General features: G+C 38.8%; 1 protein-coding gene across 1 annotated transcript in view; it reads right to left on the reverse strand.

Moving 5' to 3' along the window:
* Window positions 1-15,778, reverse strand: part of DPP10 (dipeptidyl peptidase like 10) — a 477,295-nt gene that overhangs the window by 460,922 nt on the left and 595 nt on the right. The gene's annotated exons all lie outside the window — the stretch shown is intronic.

A 15,778-nucleotide genomic window follows, 5' to 3' on the forward strand; every position in this document is an offset into this window, starting at 1 on the left:
AGAAGGAAGCCAGACCTCATGCTGGCTCTCTGACTGTTTCATAGCTTTAGTTGTGCTGCTTCATACCAAAGACAACAACCCTGGTTCTCAAAATGTTTCCATCCACGAAGAAGATGGTCTTGCTAGAAAATGCTACCGCTTCTCCTAGAAAATGTAGAGGTGTATCAATTTAGTATATTTTTATATTATTAATTTATTATTGTAACATTTGGGTAAAAATGTTGAAAGGAAGGAGAGAGAGAGAGAGTTAAGGCAGGAGGGAAGGAAGGAGGGAGGTGAGGGAGGGAGGAAGGAAGAAAGCCTGTTGTCACACAAGAGGGAAGTCTCATAGCAATATCTACTGTATGAACTCTTAAGCTGAAGGAAGAGTTGTCATTTCTGAATATTTTTTACTTAGAAACAATAAAAAGTCCAAAACAGCAAAACTCAGTTCTACATCAGTTTGATATGACCTCTATTTTTCAAGCTCATTTAGCCTTCTGAAAGACTCTGTCTAGAATTTGCATTGCAGAAAATGTAAATAACACAAAACATCAAGGAAACATCTTTTGTGTCTCAAAGAAACATCTGATGAAGCAACTTTATTTTACTTATGAAGTGGCAAACCTAATTAAAGGATCTAAGATGTTATAGTGACAGATTTGGACTCTAACATGTATTTAAGAAACAGTCTGGCTTCAAAGTACAACACAGAAGCCTCTATTTATAAATATTTAACTAAAGCATTAATACAAAAACAAGAAAATCTCCGTTATTTTATTCCTTAAGGAATTTCTTTGGAAGAAAACTACTCATTGAAACTAGCAGCTTCTAATTCTCACAGATGGGGGGATTTAATATAAACATTTGTTTTAAAAAAGCTTCTGCAAATTTCTAGTTTAACAGCACATGACATGACATTTGAGTCATAGAATCGCAAAATTATTTTGGTTGGAAGGGACCCTATAGATCTTCTGGTTCCAATCCCCCTGCTATGGCTTAATTATAGCAAGAGTGCCTGATCGTTTAACCAACAAAAACTTCATCCAAGTGACTCTTGCAGGACTGTGTGTATATAAAGTCACTAATTACTAAAACATTATTGAATCGAAAACCTAAAGTGAATCTCACAGCAATTAAATAAAATTTAGAAGCTGGCATTAAATTGACATTGACAGGCTACTAATCTTAATTGTCCAAGAGCCACCTACTCAAATGGGATTAAGGAAAAGAAGATCAGTGGAAGTTGCCTATCATCACACTAAATCACAAAGTCACCCATTAATTTGTGTGTATTTAACGTGCTTGAACATTCAAGAAGTCTTCCAGCCATGGCAGAGAGATCATCTAAGCTTGCTCTCTGTATTCTCATTAACAGCACAATCACGTGCTTTCAAAACCGGTTTTGAAAGCAAGTAACGAAGGGTACAAGCCCATGGTCAAATGTGATGCCATTCCTACAGCTGACAGAGTCATCACACATCAGGTGGGACAGCGCAACTTTCTGTGTGTTCCCACTCAGACCTGATTAACTGAGCTCACCAGAGCGCAGAATAGTCTCTGTGCAGTGTGCTCCCTTCTCAGCACAGCTCCGTGAGGCTGCTGTGGCAGCAAAGGCACCGCAGAGCACCTGCAGTGCAGCCTTGATATTGAAACCTGAGAGAAACCCAGACATGCTTCAACTTCCCCTTCAAATATAAACTTCTGCTGAGCACGTGCATAAAAAAGCCTATTATTGCTCTGGTTATTGGTAGTTATTTATCAATTACACTCAGAACCTGCAGCAGATTTCAACAATTAGTCCAGTTTTGCCATTTGATTCCATCCCCATTTCATCAGGAAGCTGCTACAGCATGCCTTACACATGCTATATATTCATCCAGCATACTCAGTGTTCTACAAAGAAATGATGTATCCAACAAGCCCTAGAGTAAGCCTCAAGAAAGCTGTACAATCAAATTTCCTCATAAGATCATTTGATGCATGTTGATTACACTCAACAGCTTTCATCTCATCAGCGAACTGGGATCGTATCTTGCCTTCGGGAAAGAAGGGCAAAAATCTTTGTAAGTCACCACTAAATATAAGGCTACATTATTAAGAAACATAACTCAAACTCCTTCAGCCGAGCCAGAGCCAGACAGATTTTCCAGCTCTGTGGTATTTCTCACTGAATGACAAGCAAATCAATCAAATGTGGTTGGACAGGGAAGACTTTCATTAGCTTTTTTGAATCCCTCCTCTGTTCTTCACACAGCAATGATGATCATAATTACATCAGTTCATTATTTTGACAATATAAAGATAATTAAATACTCTTCATAGAAGTATTCTTTATTTACAGAATGTATTTCCTCCAAACTTTAGATCCTTCTGTCTCTTTAGGAAAGGTGAATACAAATAAACCCAAGCATAAACACAAAAAAACCAAAAACTCAGTACTTTGAACACAGAACAGCCAAAATACTTTTTTGTTCAAGAAAATTAGGCAAAAATGCTAAACATTATTCAATGGGATATTGTTTTCTTAAAATGCAAGCCATAAAAAGATACCTAGGGAAATTAAGTGAAATGATCTGGATTGCCAAAACCATTATTGATGAAGAAGAACAAAAATAATTTAAAATGGGAAATTAGCAGGAAGTGGTAATTTGAAAGTGGAACATTTATAAACAATTCTCAACACAGTAGTAAATGAAAACTGTGCAATCACAAAGGGGGATTTGATCCAGCTTCTCCCACTCACAGACATCACACTTCCATCGCTGCCCCAGCAGAGTGTTCTGCTCTCGCTCAGGAATGCAAACAGGAGGAAACGGTACCAGGAGAAACTCTTCCCACATGGGTGCTGTGCCACTGGCAAATGGATGTATCTGGGAAATTGTGGGAAACAGCAACAAGGAGAAATACAACAGCAGCATTAGTTTACATCTTGGCCAAGAGCCTACAGCTGACCTATATAGGATACAGGAAAATTCGGCAGCAAATATTAAATTTTAATTGAAATTTCAGAGGCCATTCAGATGCTGGAGCTTCTTTGATGTACTTTGCCTACCAATGATCCTTCCATGTTCTAGTATGATTTATCTTAGAGGCAGTTATTAATAAGATAAAACCTGTCTGTTATTTAGCTTTTGTAGCCAGTGATGTTCTCCATAAATCATAATGAATAAATTAGTCACATAAAATAATACTGAATTTAAAAGAGTTATCAGTGTAATTTCAGTATTACTTCTTGTTATCTTAATTTACTTAATTTATCATTTTTTGAAGTGTCATTTTGAGAAAACACTGAGAATCAGAAGTATTTTCAAGCAAGCCCCCTTACCGAAAACAGTTACAGTATTTTATGTCCTTTACTCCCCTTTTCTTCTGAAAGTTCATCAGCTCAATTCATTACCACTACCTTTTGATCTATATGAGAGTTCTCCACTGGAAGTAGGATAAAAAATACAATAAAAGTTAGCACAAAGTAAGGTTCAATCCCACAAAACACAAAGTCTTCCCTTTCTTCCAGTCTACCTCTTGTTAGATGGGATGGGATATTACTGACAACTCTGCTGTCATTGATAGTACTTTTAAATTTCACATTTTTCACAGAATCACGGAATAGTTTGGGCTGGAAGGGAGCTTTAAAGGTTATCTAGTCCAATGAGCAGGGACATCTTCAACCAGATCAGATTGTTCAGAGCCCCATCCAACCTGACCTCAAATGTTTCCAGGGATGGGCCTTCTACCACCTCTCTGAGCATCCTGTTCCAGTGTTTCACAACCATCACTGTAAAAAATTTTCTTCCTTATATCTAGTTTAAATCTACCCTCTTTTAATTTAAAGCCATTACCCCTTGCCTTATCACAACAGGCCCCACTCAAAGATCTGTCACTATCTTTCTTTTAAGCCCCCTTTAGGTATTGCAAGGCTACTCTTAAGTTCTCTCTGGAGACCTTCCAACACAGTTCTACCTCAGCTACATCTTGGAAACTCCCAGCCACCTTTGCTGCTGATGGCATTTGGCCACCGGCTGGCAGACAAGAACTTTGATGCTTCTACAAATACTTTTGGCATAAAATCACGTATTTGGCATCTTCAGCCTTAGGGGTAGAGGATGATCAATTCCAGCCTGGATATTTTCTTGGAAACTAAAATTATCAATTATAATGACCAAGAAGGAAAAAAAATAGCTGTTTTTGTGGTATACAGTGAGTTGCTACTGTGCAGGGGCTCAGTAATGAAACAAATATCTAGGGAATCATTTTTCACTCCATTATCCATTAAGATGGCTTATAATTGATTAATGATGTATACAGTCTCAACATTTTCCTTTTACTGAACATTTTCATATTACAATGCCCAGAAATATTTCCATAAGTTTTTAATGGCAAAAATAGATTATGCCCATCTTAAAGCAACTTATATAAGCATTACTCTGTGTCAGAGGGAATAGTCATTGTTGTACAAGAATATCAGCTTTATTAGACAAACAGCCCAGAGAATCTGCATCTTACATCAAAAAACTGCCATCCAGCCTTTTCCCTTTACATATTTACAATTTGCATTTATCTTTTTACGCTTCCAATAAACAACTTCTCTGAGATATTACCTCTAAGATATTTTATCGTTTGTTTACAGTAATTTAGCAACTTTATCAACCACTTAGATGATATATTTACTCCGCTACTTCATCTGGAACATGCTTCCTTTTATGTCTATTAATCTACATTGCACTTTCTACGCAAGAATTGTAGCTATTCGATAATTTAAACTTGGACCTTATGAGACTTTGTCAAACATTCACAGTACTATTCTGGAGAATTCTTACATTGTCACATACTATAACCTATACTGGTAGGTATTCAACATTTTAATTAAAAAATTAAACTGCAAATGCTGATTGTGCAAGTGTGTATAATTGATCACACAAGTCATCATTCAAAGCAGTTATTAAACAGAAAACAAAATTTGTGTTAAACTGTAATATGAGTAATTTCATTTCTTTGCTCTAAATGTAGAAATCATTAGACTCATCTGTGAGGTTTCAGATACATACTGTCTGCTTTCTCTGCAGCAACCATATAGAAGAAATACTAGAAAATAATGAGCACATTGCATCCCTCTTCAAAAAGCAATTGACCTAAGCCAGACAGCAGCTTGAGAATTGTTAGTGTTTTTAAAACTACTACACCATAAAAAATAAAATTCCTCACAAAAACCACTGTATCAGTTGCAGGCACTTTTCCAAGATCTTGCAGTGCATTTTTTCTGCAGCGTGTGCAGCATTCATCAAACGAGAGCACACAGTACTTTTTTGATTACAATTTAAAAATGAAACATAAAATCTTAAGTATCAAGTAATTTTTTTTTCATTTGAGCTCATTTTTTCTTATTTCCATGGCATGTAACCCATGCCAGCTTTATTTTGTAGGGCTAGAGTACTCAGAGGGCAACACATGCAGAAAATACATGTTTATAAATCTTAACCTGATAAATAAGTTTTTCAAAATCATTCAGTGATTTTTTTTTTTAATAAAAATTTGGTACTAAATGTTTTAGATCTGGAGCTATAAAAATATACTTCAGGAGGAAAGGGGATAGACTGGTTGAAACTTAAAAGGTTTTTTAACTATTCCATGTAAAAATGCAAACATGAACTATACAAGATGGTTTAATTACAGAAATCATCTTAGGTAGAACGACCCAAATTTTCTGTTGGCCCATCTCTCCTGTGGCATCAGGAGAGTTGCTTCAGCAAACAATTTTATGCACAGCACTCACTCTGAAAAGTGCCTGAGACTATAAATGCATTTATTTTGTGTATCTCCAATCCAGTACAAAAATGACGGAGCTTCACTAGGAACACAAGGCCAAGTAGGGAACAAGTCTCTTGGATCCAGAGCTGTAACATAAATCACAGAAGGGCTCCCATGTTCTCTTTTACAACCTGACACCGTTCCCCACCACCTGAGTTTCACAAGTTGGCAGCACACAGCTGAGTACGTGTCTCAGACCACTACAACTGCAGCCCCACCAGGGCCTTCTACTGGTGCTTGGGACACACCAACAGCTTGATTCCATACGTCTGAAGTTCAATCCAAATTGAAATTGCCTGTCTTAGGATTGTTACAGTGACCCTGAAGAATTTCAAGCCAACATATATTACAAGAAACAACTGAAAAATTCAAAATTCTGGCAGAAAGTAAGTCTAGTTATAACTCATGAAATACATCTCTTCCACAGCATAACCACCAAGCCAATGACTTAGTATTTGAGCACAGAAGTTGAAAACCAGCTGCCCACTAATGATCAAGGGGCTTTCATTCAATGGCCATCTAAAATTCTTTTTCTTCAATCCTTAAGAGTCCTCAAATCTGAGAAGTGCTTAGTGTCATAATTATGATGATCTTGGTAAGATTATTTGAAGCTATAAAATACAACTAAACATCTCTTAAAAATATCTTTAAATGGCATCAGCTGCTTGATGGGTTTCACCAGTAAAGGTGACCTCACTTGGGATGCAACTTGTGTCACCAGAGACTTCTAAATAACTGAGGAAAAAGAGGCATCCAGAAAGTTTGGAAAATGTTTAGAGAGGCACAAGTACTATAGAAATAGAAAAGCACCAGTCTTTGCTTAATTATTTTATGGATTTGTTTGCTAAGCTTTTGTTTGCCCTCTGCAAATATTTGCATAATCAAGTTTCAGAAACATTAATGTTCCCAGAAAACACATTACAATGTTGAATTATAAAACTGAGATTTTTCAAACTCCAGACTAAATCTATACAAAAACATGCACTCATGGATGTAAATAGAAGTTTCACTGTAGGCAAATGTAGGGAATTCACAGCTCAAAAATTATCACCAGGAAAGAGAGTCATGGGCAGTGTATATTTGGTTTCTAGGTAGACAAATCCTTGGTTGGATTGACTACCAGAAGTCAGATAATACTGCATGGAAAATTTGTTGAAAATGTTTCTTGTGTGAGCACAGTCCCATCACCTCAGAGTCAAAAGCAAAAATCAACTCAAGTCTGACACAAGCACAGTATGTACAATGTGCCACTACATCTGAGGCCACCAGAGTAGCACTGAGGGATTAACTCTTCTTCCTCTTCTTCTTATTCAGCCTTCTCCTGCCAGCCTTTCTCTCTTTGCTCCCTTCCCCCCAAAATCCTGCTGCCCCAGGCATGGCAGGACAGGGACTAAGCCAGAGCCAATTCCCTCCAGGCTGCCCAGCAGCTGGCATAATCTCTTTTTATGCCACAGGTGTTCACCTGCTTGTGACTCTCCCATGCAAACAACCCACAAGTATTTGCACCCAGAAGGAAACACAAAGCCACAAACCCCTTCTGCTATCACACAAAGGAAAAGCAAGCGAGAGGCCCCAACTCCCCTCCCTGCAATGCTGAGGTTACCCTGACCTTTGGGAGGGCTGGATCAGCAGCCTAAGTCAGAGGAAAGTTTCCACCTCCTAAGAAAAACAGTTAACTGAAAAAGCCTACTTTAATTCTAGGGAAAAGCTCAGCATAAACAGTTGCAACTCTCCCTGGATGAACAGTTACCACCAGAGGTAACAGAATTCGTGAGTCTACTCCAAATGCCAATTTTCCAGTTTTTAGCTTCGGCCATTAGACATTGTGTCCTGTACAAAAATAAAGATCAACCAAGTAATTATTGATATCTGTATAAATTACAGAAAGAAAACCTTTAGTCAATCATTCCAGAACTGCTAAAATGCTTTTATGGGTTTGGATTAGCAGGAGAGTCAGACAAAGGATCCTTACAAGCAGCAGAAACTAATACGTCCCACAAGGGGCCAATGCAGAAGCACAGCAATTTCCTTCCAACCTCTCCGAGGAGCAAGGTTAGGACAGAGATTGAATAAACAGACTATCCTGCTCCTCAGTGCCACACACACAATGGATTCACTTGTACAGGTAAAATGTGAGTGAGGGAAAAGCTCAAAAGCTTTCTTTGGAAGGTTCATTCCTTTCCGTGTTCAGGATCTGTGATGATAATATGTTCAAATATGTTCAGAATATGTTCAAATTTGTTGATACTGACAACAGTCAAACAGGTTAAAAAACAAAAGAAAAAGTCTCCTCCCTTCCCTAGATTTATCCAAAAAGCCAAAGTAAGCCCAAAGTCTCCCCTGGTGTGCAGTGGGACCAGCCTCAGTCCAGGTTTTAGGACTCCAGGTTGTGTGTGCTCACAAGCAGCCCATAGTGTTGGCTGTGGAGGGAGCCGTGTGTGCCAATGTTCCCGTCGTGCACACAGAGATGGGGACATGGCAAAGTCAGACCCACAGAGCCAGAAAGCAATGCCAGCAACTGCCCAAACCCTAGGAAGCAACCACCCAAGTCCTAGGAAGCAACTGCCCGAGCCCCAGGAGGCAGCAGGGCTGAGTGAGGGGATGGATGGGCCATCGGGAACAGGGAGCCAAGTCTTGTGCCTGCTCCCCTCCTCCAGTGAGTCGGAAGAAATAAAGGAAATCAGAGGCAGGTTTTGGCTCTCAGTTATCACGCACAAGGAATTATAAAAGCTATTTTTTAACATGATGGTCATGTCTGCAGGTCATCTCTGCAGCAAATATGAACAGGAACGTTTGTGGCATTAATCCCGCGCTGGCAGACTGATGCAGCTTTCAAGCTGAGTAAGTGTTTAATGCTTTGAAGGGAAGGGAAAAAAAGATTTCTTTTAGATAAATTGCTTAATTGGGGAGTCAGGAACTCTCCTGCCTAAGCAATTGATTTTACAAAAGAAAAAAAGTTTCTTTCAAAATGTAAGCCAAAATGTTCGTCTGTAATATCCAGGGAAAACTAAGCCAAGGGTTAGACACTCGCCTTCACGCTGCTGAAACCACAATTTTAAAAACATAAATAAGGCTAATAAACCAATCTTTAAATAAAGAGTCTTCATTCATTGACCATTGTACTAAAGAATAAATCCAGTGATGGACACGGCAGGGGATGAGGAAATGCAGGTCCCTGGACGGACACTCAGCCTCACCACTGGCATCTAACAGCTTTGGGGATCAGCTTCCCTTAAGCTTAATGGACTTTGGTGCATTGAATTGCAGATCTGTACTGCAGATCTCAGGGAAAAGTTCCAGCACCATCCCTTGCCCAGGAGAAATTCTTCCACCTTACATATGGGCACAAACGGAGTATTTACAGCCACCAGTGTGACCACCAGGCACACTTTAAAGAACAGCACACCTTTGAAGACAAAGTTCATCTTTTCAATTACATAAACTTAAAAGCAGGCTTAATATTAAACACTAGCATGCCGTAACTTTCTCAAGCTATAAGAAAATAAAACACTAAGTGTCATACTTTAATAAAGCGGCATAATTTTTGTGCTTAGCAACTTGCTAGGCACCTCTGGTGTTTACTACTGTAAATTACTGGGTAACTTTTCCAATAAACTGATAAAGTCTGTGGACACTGTGCTACCTTGCCTCTAGGAGTCCACACTAAGATAACTTTGCAAACCTCACTTCTGACACATGTCCAAAAAAAGTACATTATCTCTGTCTCTTGGTTTCTCTTTAGGTCTGTGACTTTCAGCAACAACTTCTGTGTGATGGGTCAGACCTAGCAATGTAATCTAATCTAACAGCCAATATCCCAAGTAACGTCTTTTTAGCTGAAGCTAAAACACAATACTCCATTCTGATCTCCCTTGACTTGCCAGCTGCCTTTAGCAGTCAGACACCCTCAGATCCTGTCTTCCTCTGACTCCTGTGTCTGCCTCCTCCTGCCAAGCTGCCATCATAGCCTCAAGGTGTCCTTCAGATATCATCTCTGTTTCCTTCTGAGCTTTCTGTAAAACTTCTCTAGGGCTCACCCTCCACATCTTTTTCCCTTGGTAAGGTCACGCATCAACTCAAACTAAGCAGCTGTCTCTGTGTTCTGGAGTCACAAACCAGTTCAGTTCCAATCTCCCTCTTTTGAAACTACAACTTTGGATTAGTTTTCTGATATATTCTCAGGAGAGAGGTCAGCAGCTCAAGAGCACCATCATTCAGCACTCTTCCTCTTTTCTAGTACTCCTAATGTGGGGATGAGACCCATACATGCTCACAGCACCCTCCATCATTCCGCTTGGGCGCTGGAGCCCCCTTTGAGATCAGCACCAAGAAATTAGCATTCTAAAGCATAATTCACTCAAACTATTTTACTGGTTAAATTTAACATGAAATAAATCACACCGTCATCTGCAGCAGCTGCATTAACTTCACAGCTCTGGACTGTGGAGAGCCTTTAATTAAGCTGATGACTCTGATTCTAGGTGCTGCCTTCCCTCAAGTTTCTTGGGTTGGAGTATATTGCTGCAAATCACTCTTAGCTCCATTCACAGTGTAACAAATCTGCCTGTCTCATTCTCTTTCTTTGAAACAAAAAGCCCCCAAAGCATTCTGCCACTATCAGGTGCCTCATTTTTAAGAATCATAGAAGTCAATTTTGCCTAACATGATGCTTTGCTTCTGGCACACGCTGCCAGTAACATTGGGTGTTGTCAGCACGTGAGAAGTCAAAGTCACTGATCCAAAAACCTGTCAAATGATTAACACAGCAGAGTCACTAACCTGGATGCTGCATAATTTAACATTTATATTTCAATTTGAGGACCTCAGATAAAAATCTTTAAATAAGAAAGCTCCTAAGTGAATTCCAAAACAATGTTCAGGTGGTGGACAGAATGGAAGTCTTACTATGCTAAGTTTAGGAATGCAATACTGAACAAAATAAGCACAAAATTATCTTAACACATAGTTAGTGAAACAGTTTTGGATTGAAGAATGAGAAAGATTAAATCCCTCATGATGTGGTATCCGTTCAGGAAAGTGTTATCTGACACTCACAGACCCATATCTTAAGTGGCTTCAAAGAGAATCAAACTTAATTCCCTATTTCTTAAAGTAATGATATGCAGTCGGAAAATTGTTATGTGACTACAATCCAGGAAAGTACTAACCTATTATTAATTATAATATATCACCATGTTCATGTATCTTTGTGTATATTAAAATGACTGCCTTCTAAATTCCTATGATTAGCATTACATCAAAAGCCATAAATTGTCTGTGTATTAGAAAACACTGGTGTGCATGGCCACATATACTATACCTATCAAATCTATACCACAAAATCAGTATATATACCGAAATACACAGGAGTGCTTACACTTTTTTGCTGATTACTTTTATGTTTTATGAAAAGAGAAGGGAATTAAGATTGGAAAGTTTCAAAAACATATTAATGGTTTTTGCAGGCAAGTAAGAGCCAAAAAACACACCCCATCAGCAAGGTCACAGCAGGGAGTGGAACTGAGTTCCCCTGCAAGGAGAGACTCCAATTGCTTTCATCTCAGCTGCAGTGCTGGGCAATTACTGCTGGGACACACTGTGCCTGAGACCCAGACCCATGGTGACACTGTGCTGCTCCTTACAGCATCAAGGAGTTGACACCACCTTTCTTTCCCTTTCTCACTCTTTTTTGTTTGGTTGGTTTGGGTTTTTTTTAACTGGTTAACTAATCTTGACATTGCCTTTGACACAGACCAATCGTTTCTTTATAGACTGGGAGGGGAAAATTAAGTATTTCAAATGTTGGGGCTTTTTCTCTTTCCATCGGCTTTTTATTTGTGACTGCCTCTTCTTATGATGAAGTAAGGACTGTCTTTAAAAAGAAAAGGCACTGGTTATTCTCTGGTAGCACACACATTGTCAAGTAGATTGAAACAACACAGAAAGGTAGTATATGTGGAAATGGGAAGATTTACAAGTTGTGATTAGTTTTTCAAATTTCCACCTAGAGAGCTCCATCTTGTTCTCCCTGTACATATGTAGATGTTACCACAGATGTACTTTTGGTCTGCAAAATATCAACAAAGCACACCAGCAACTCCCCTCAAAACCAGTTTGTCAGAATGGAGGAAAAGCAACTGCAGATGATGAGGATGCAAAAGAGCCCAAAATGTTTTCGGAGAACAACACTCAAGGCATTTCTATCAAGCTCCAAGTCAGTCACTGATAATTGCCATAATCTTTTTGGACAACTTTTTGAGTCCCCTAACAGGTCACCATGCACCTCCTGAGAGAGTCTCAAGAACAGAATCAACACAAGGGTATTGTACATTTGCTCAGCATTTAGGAAAATCAAAAATAAAAAATATTTACTTTGTTCTATATGTGCACTTTGAGCTGCTCACATCCAGCAGTGTGACAGTGACCTGTGTTCCCATCACCAGCCTGCCTCCTGCCACCACAGCCACCGCTCCGCTGCGCTTCCCCAGAGCTGGGGTTCCTCACATGGCAATATAAACATGTTTGCACATGGCTCAGCACGGCTCAAATTTCTATTGCCTTAAACAAAATACCTTGCAAACTTATTAATTTTAAATGTATCCTTTTTTCTTCTTCTTTTTTGCTTTCATGTACTGTTTTCCTAACAATGACACAACCTTGTATTTCTTGTGCCCTTCGTTACATATTATTCTGGCTAGTTCATAATTGAACACTCACTGAGATTATCTGTTAGTGACTTGCTTTTGATGTAATGAATTTCAGAAATGCTGCTCTCATTTTAAGGGATTTATTTCCTAAACAGCTGGTAGATTTGAATGATTCTCCTATCTGCACAAGGCTTGATTTGGGCACATCCTGTGGGTATTTAAAGATCCGACTACCTGAGGTTTCGACCCAAAAAGTATGACTGAGCAGCCTTTATGAACAGGAACAACTAAATATGAATACCTCTCTCTCTCTTTAGGAGGACATGGGTGTACAGCAGTTTGCAGGAGAGGGCAGATGTTTCCTGCTAAGGTGCAGGCTTGGTGAAAAAATCTTAGTTGCTCTAAGCACACATATAAGTCCAAAAGAAACACTACAACCCCCCTTAAATTATGTGCTCCTCGACCTAATTGTAAATAAGAAAACAATTAGTACACCGCTATTCATCAATTAGTAAGTGCTAAAACACTACTACAATAAACCTGAAATATAAAAATTCCTGATATAGTCCCTGGATACTGATGAGACTTGCCATAGAATTTTTGCTAAGGACATATCTGCACTGGCCTTTTATAGTTTACAATCTAAAAGTTAATGAATAAATAAAAGTGAAAGGAAGGCAAGAAAGAAAGAAGAGTAAAAGGTTATAACATACATATTATATTACACAGTAATTATGTGCTTCTGGAATGCCAATTAGTAACTCCTTCCATGATCCAGCTCACAGTCAGATCAATATTAGGTTGATAACAGCAGAGAGTCATGATCTGAGAGAGAATGTTTTATTATTAAAGAATGTAGAAAGCCACAGAAACAATAGCTTAAATCCACTTTTTTTTTTTTAATAAGAGCAAAATGTAGACCTAACTGTGTTAAGAGCAAGACATAAACATTTCTATTTTGCAGCCCCTGTAAATTCAGTACAAATGTTTGGCTTGAAGACAAATGTTTGGTTTGTTTTGGCAGATCCTAGCCACCCAAGATAATTATTATTTTCTATTTCTGGTTTGCAGGGTGTTTTTTACTTTTTTTCCTCCAAGCAAAGCAAACAATGTTTTAACAGAATTTTTCTCTGTCGGGTAAAAAAATGTTGAAAAATCATTTGGTCATCAATGCAACATGGAACTGATTCTCCTGGAAGAGCTAATTTACTCGCTGTGTTGACAAGATGAGTCAAAAGTGTGAAGAATAAAACCTGGGTGAGATCCTGAAGTCGAGGCTATAACAATATAAAAATGAAGCAGGTATTTGACATTCACAGCTAAACCCTAGAAGTTTTTGTTACAGATCTCAGAGTGAAAGATTATCATTCATGCTAATGTCACCAAAGTGGTAAGATTTGCAATCATTTAAAAAAAAAAAAAGCTGTAAAAAGTCTTAGAGGTAAAAGGCTTTATTAGGAGATTTTGCATTTTATCCAAGGGGTTTGGTATCTCTGGGCTTTTTTTCTTGCTTGATATTCATTTTCCTCTGTCCACTTTTTTCTCTGTCACCAAACCTACACTGGATGCAGTGCACTCAGTTCTCAGTACTCATGGATGCAAAATGTTGTGTCCTCCCCTCAACAAAGCAGAACATGACAAAGGGACAGGGCTTCCCTGTGTCTGGGCACCAGCCCCGCTGCAGTGACAGGGTGATTCAGAGCAGGAATTGTCACGGACAAAGTTTGTGGGATTCAATGTACTGGACAAGTGGATCCTTCTGCTTCTTGTTCTGTGAATTCAGAAGTTTATGCTGTGTTACAGAGCAGTGAGTAGCTGATCCAAAAACTACTGAGAAGTAACATCACATTGATTGTAACACAGGAGCTGAGATCTCACAGGTTTGTTTGCTGGGGAGAAATAAAAGTATAAGAGAAAAAAGAAGGAGCTTTAGAGGTCTCATTCCAGTAGCTGTGAAGTTTTCCTTTTCTTGAGTAACCTTTTCCTTGAGTCTTCATAATTGCTGGAACTAAAACTGTTTCTCAGCAAGTTATGATTAATATGCAGTTTATATTTGTTTGGTCACTAATGAAGTATTTTGAAAGTAATTTCCAATTTGAGGTCCTCATTACCATAGGGCAGTTACTTCTCCTCTACAGTCATAAATACTTTCTCATGGAATATACATTGGCTCAGCATAGAAGCACTTGAAACTATTTATAAAGCAGATTTTACACCTGACACATTGAATTAAGAGTAGAAAAATGAGACAGTTTTCTAATGGCATCAGTATTACTGTGTTGGTTGTAAAATGGACTCATGTCTAGAAGGCTCTGATTCATGTTCTCTCTTTTTGAAGACTATTGACTTGTCTGGGTCTTTTTTTTTTTAATGGCATATTGATATTGGTGGTGGTTGTTGTTTTGGCTTAAAAGTCCAGCCAAATGAACTTAATAAATGTTGCTGTCAGTGAAAAATTAGCATTGGCTGTCCCAAACATAAGAAAGGAATACTTCCCAGAGCAATACCAGGCCGCTCTCTGTTCTCTAGTACTTTCAGAGACAGACCTAGAGAGGATGAAATGGTTTTAAGCAATTTAATATTATATTTGCTGACTCTTTGAAGTAGGCCAGGGCAATTGTAATTCATCACTTCCCATGACCTTGGCAATTGGGCATGAACTAACCAGCCGTTTATGGTGTGATGGATACAGTTATGTGTTACACAACTGGTCATTAGAGCCACAGGTAAATCCCCCCTCGTCCCTGAGCCTGCAGACATTTTGCATTACTGATTATACACTGCAAAGCTTAATGCAGCCTATATAAAAATGGCTGTGCTAATCGAAGACTTATACCTTTAATCCCCTCCTGCCTCAGCTCTAAGTCATGATTTTTATTCCCAGCACTAACGGGATAAAGCCCAGCTGACAATTTCCTGAACCTGATGTGCAGTTGAGCTGCTCCTTCTGAGAAGACAAACAAACCCCAAACCCCCTAACTTTGCTGTGAAGGGAGCAAAGCCCTAGCAGGTTTACTCACCCCACACAAACCTGTGCACAACCTTGTGCCAGGACAGCCTGAGTCACCAAGAGCAAGGCACTGAAGTGAACTTTTCAGGCTTTCACATCATTTAATGAAACAAAATAGCTGGTGTAAAATTTCTTGATGTTGGTATTTTCAGAACTAAGGATCACTAATCAAATATCACCACTGATTGAATTGTTATTTTATTTTAGGGGGTAAAAAAACCCACTTATTTCTGCATAGGTACTTCCTACTGAATACCAATCTGGTTAGGGATTTCGTTTTGTCACTGTAGTAACTCCGCTAGAAAGTAGTTTTCGATCCATGCAAAGGCAGCAG

The sequence above is a fragment of the Pipra filicauda genome, unplaced genomic scaffold (genome assembly GCF_003945595.2).
Source record: "Pipra filicauda isolate LSUMZ 115617 unplaced genomic scaffold, ASM394559v2 scaffold10_size6260569_pilon, whole genome shotgun sequence".
NCBI lineage: Eukaryota > Metazoa > Chordata > Aves > Passeriformes > Pipridae > Pipra > Pipra filicauda.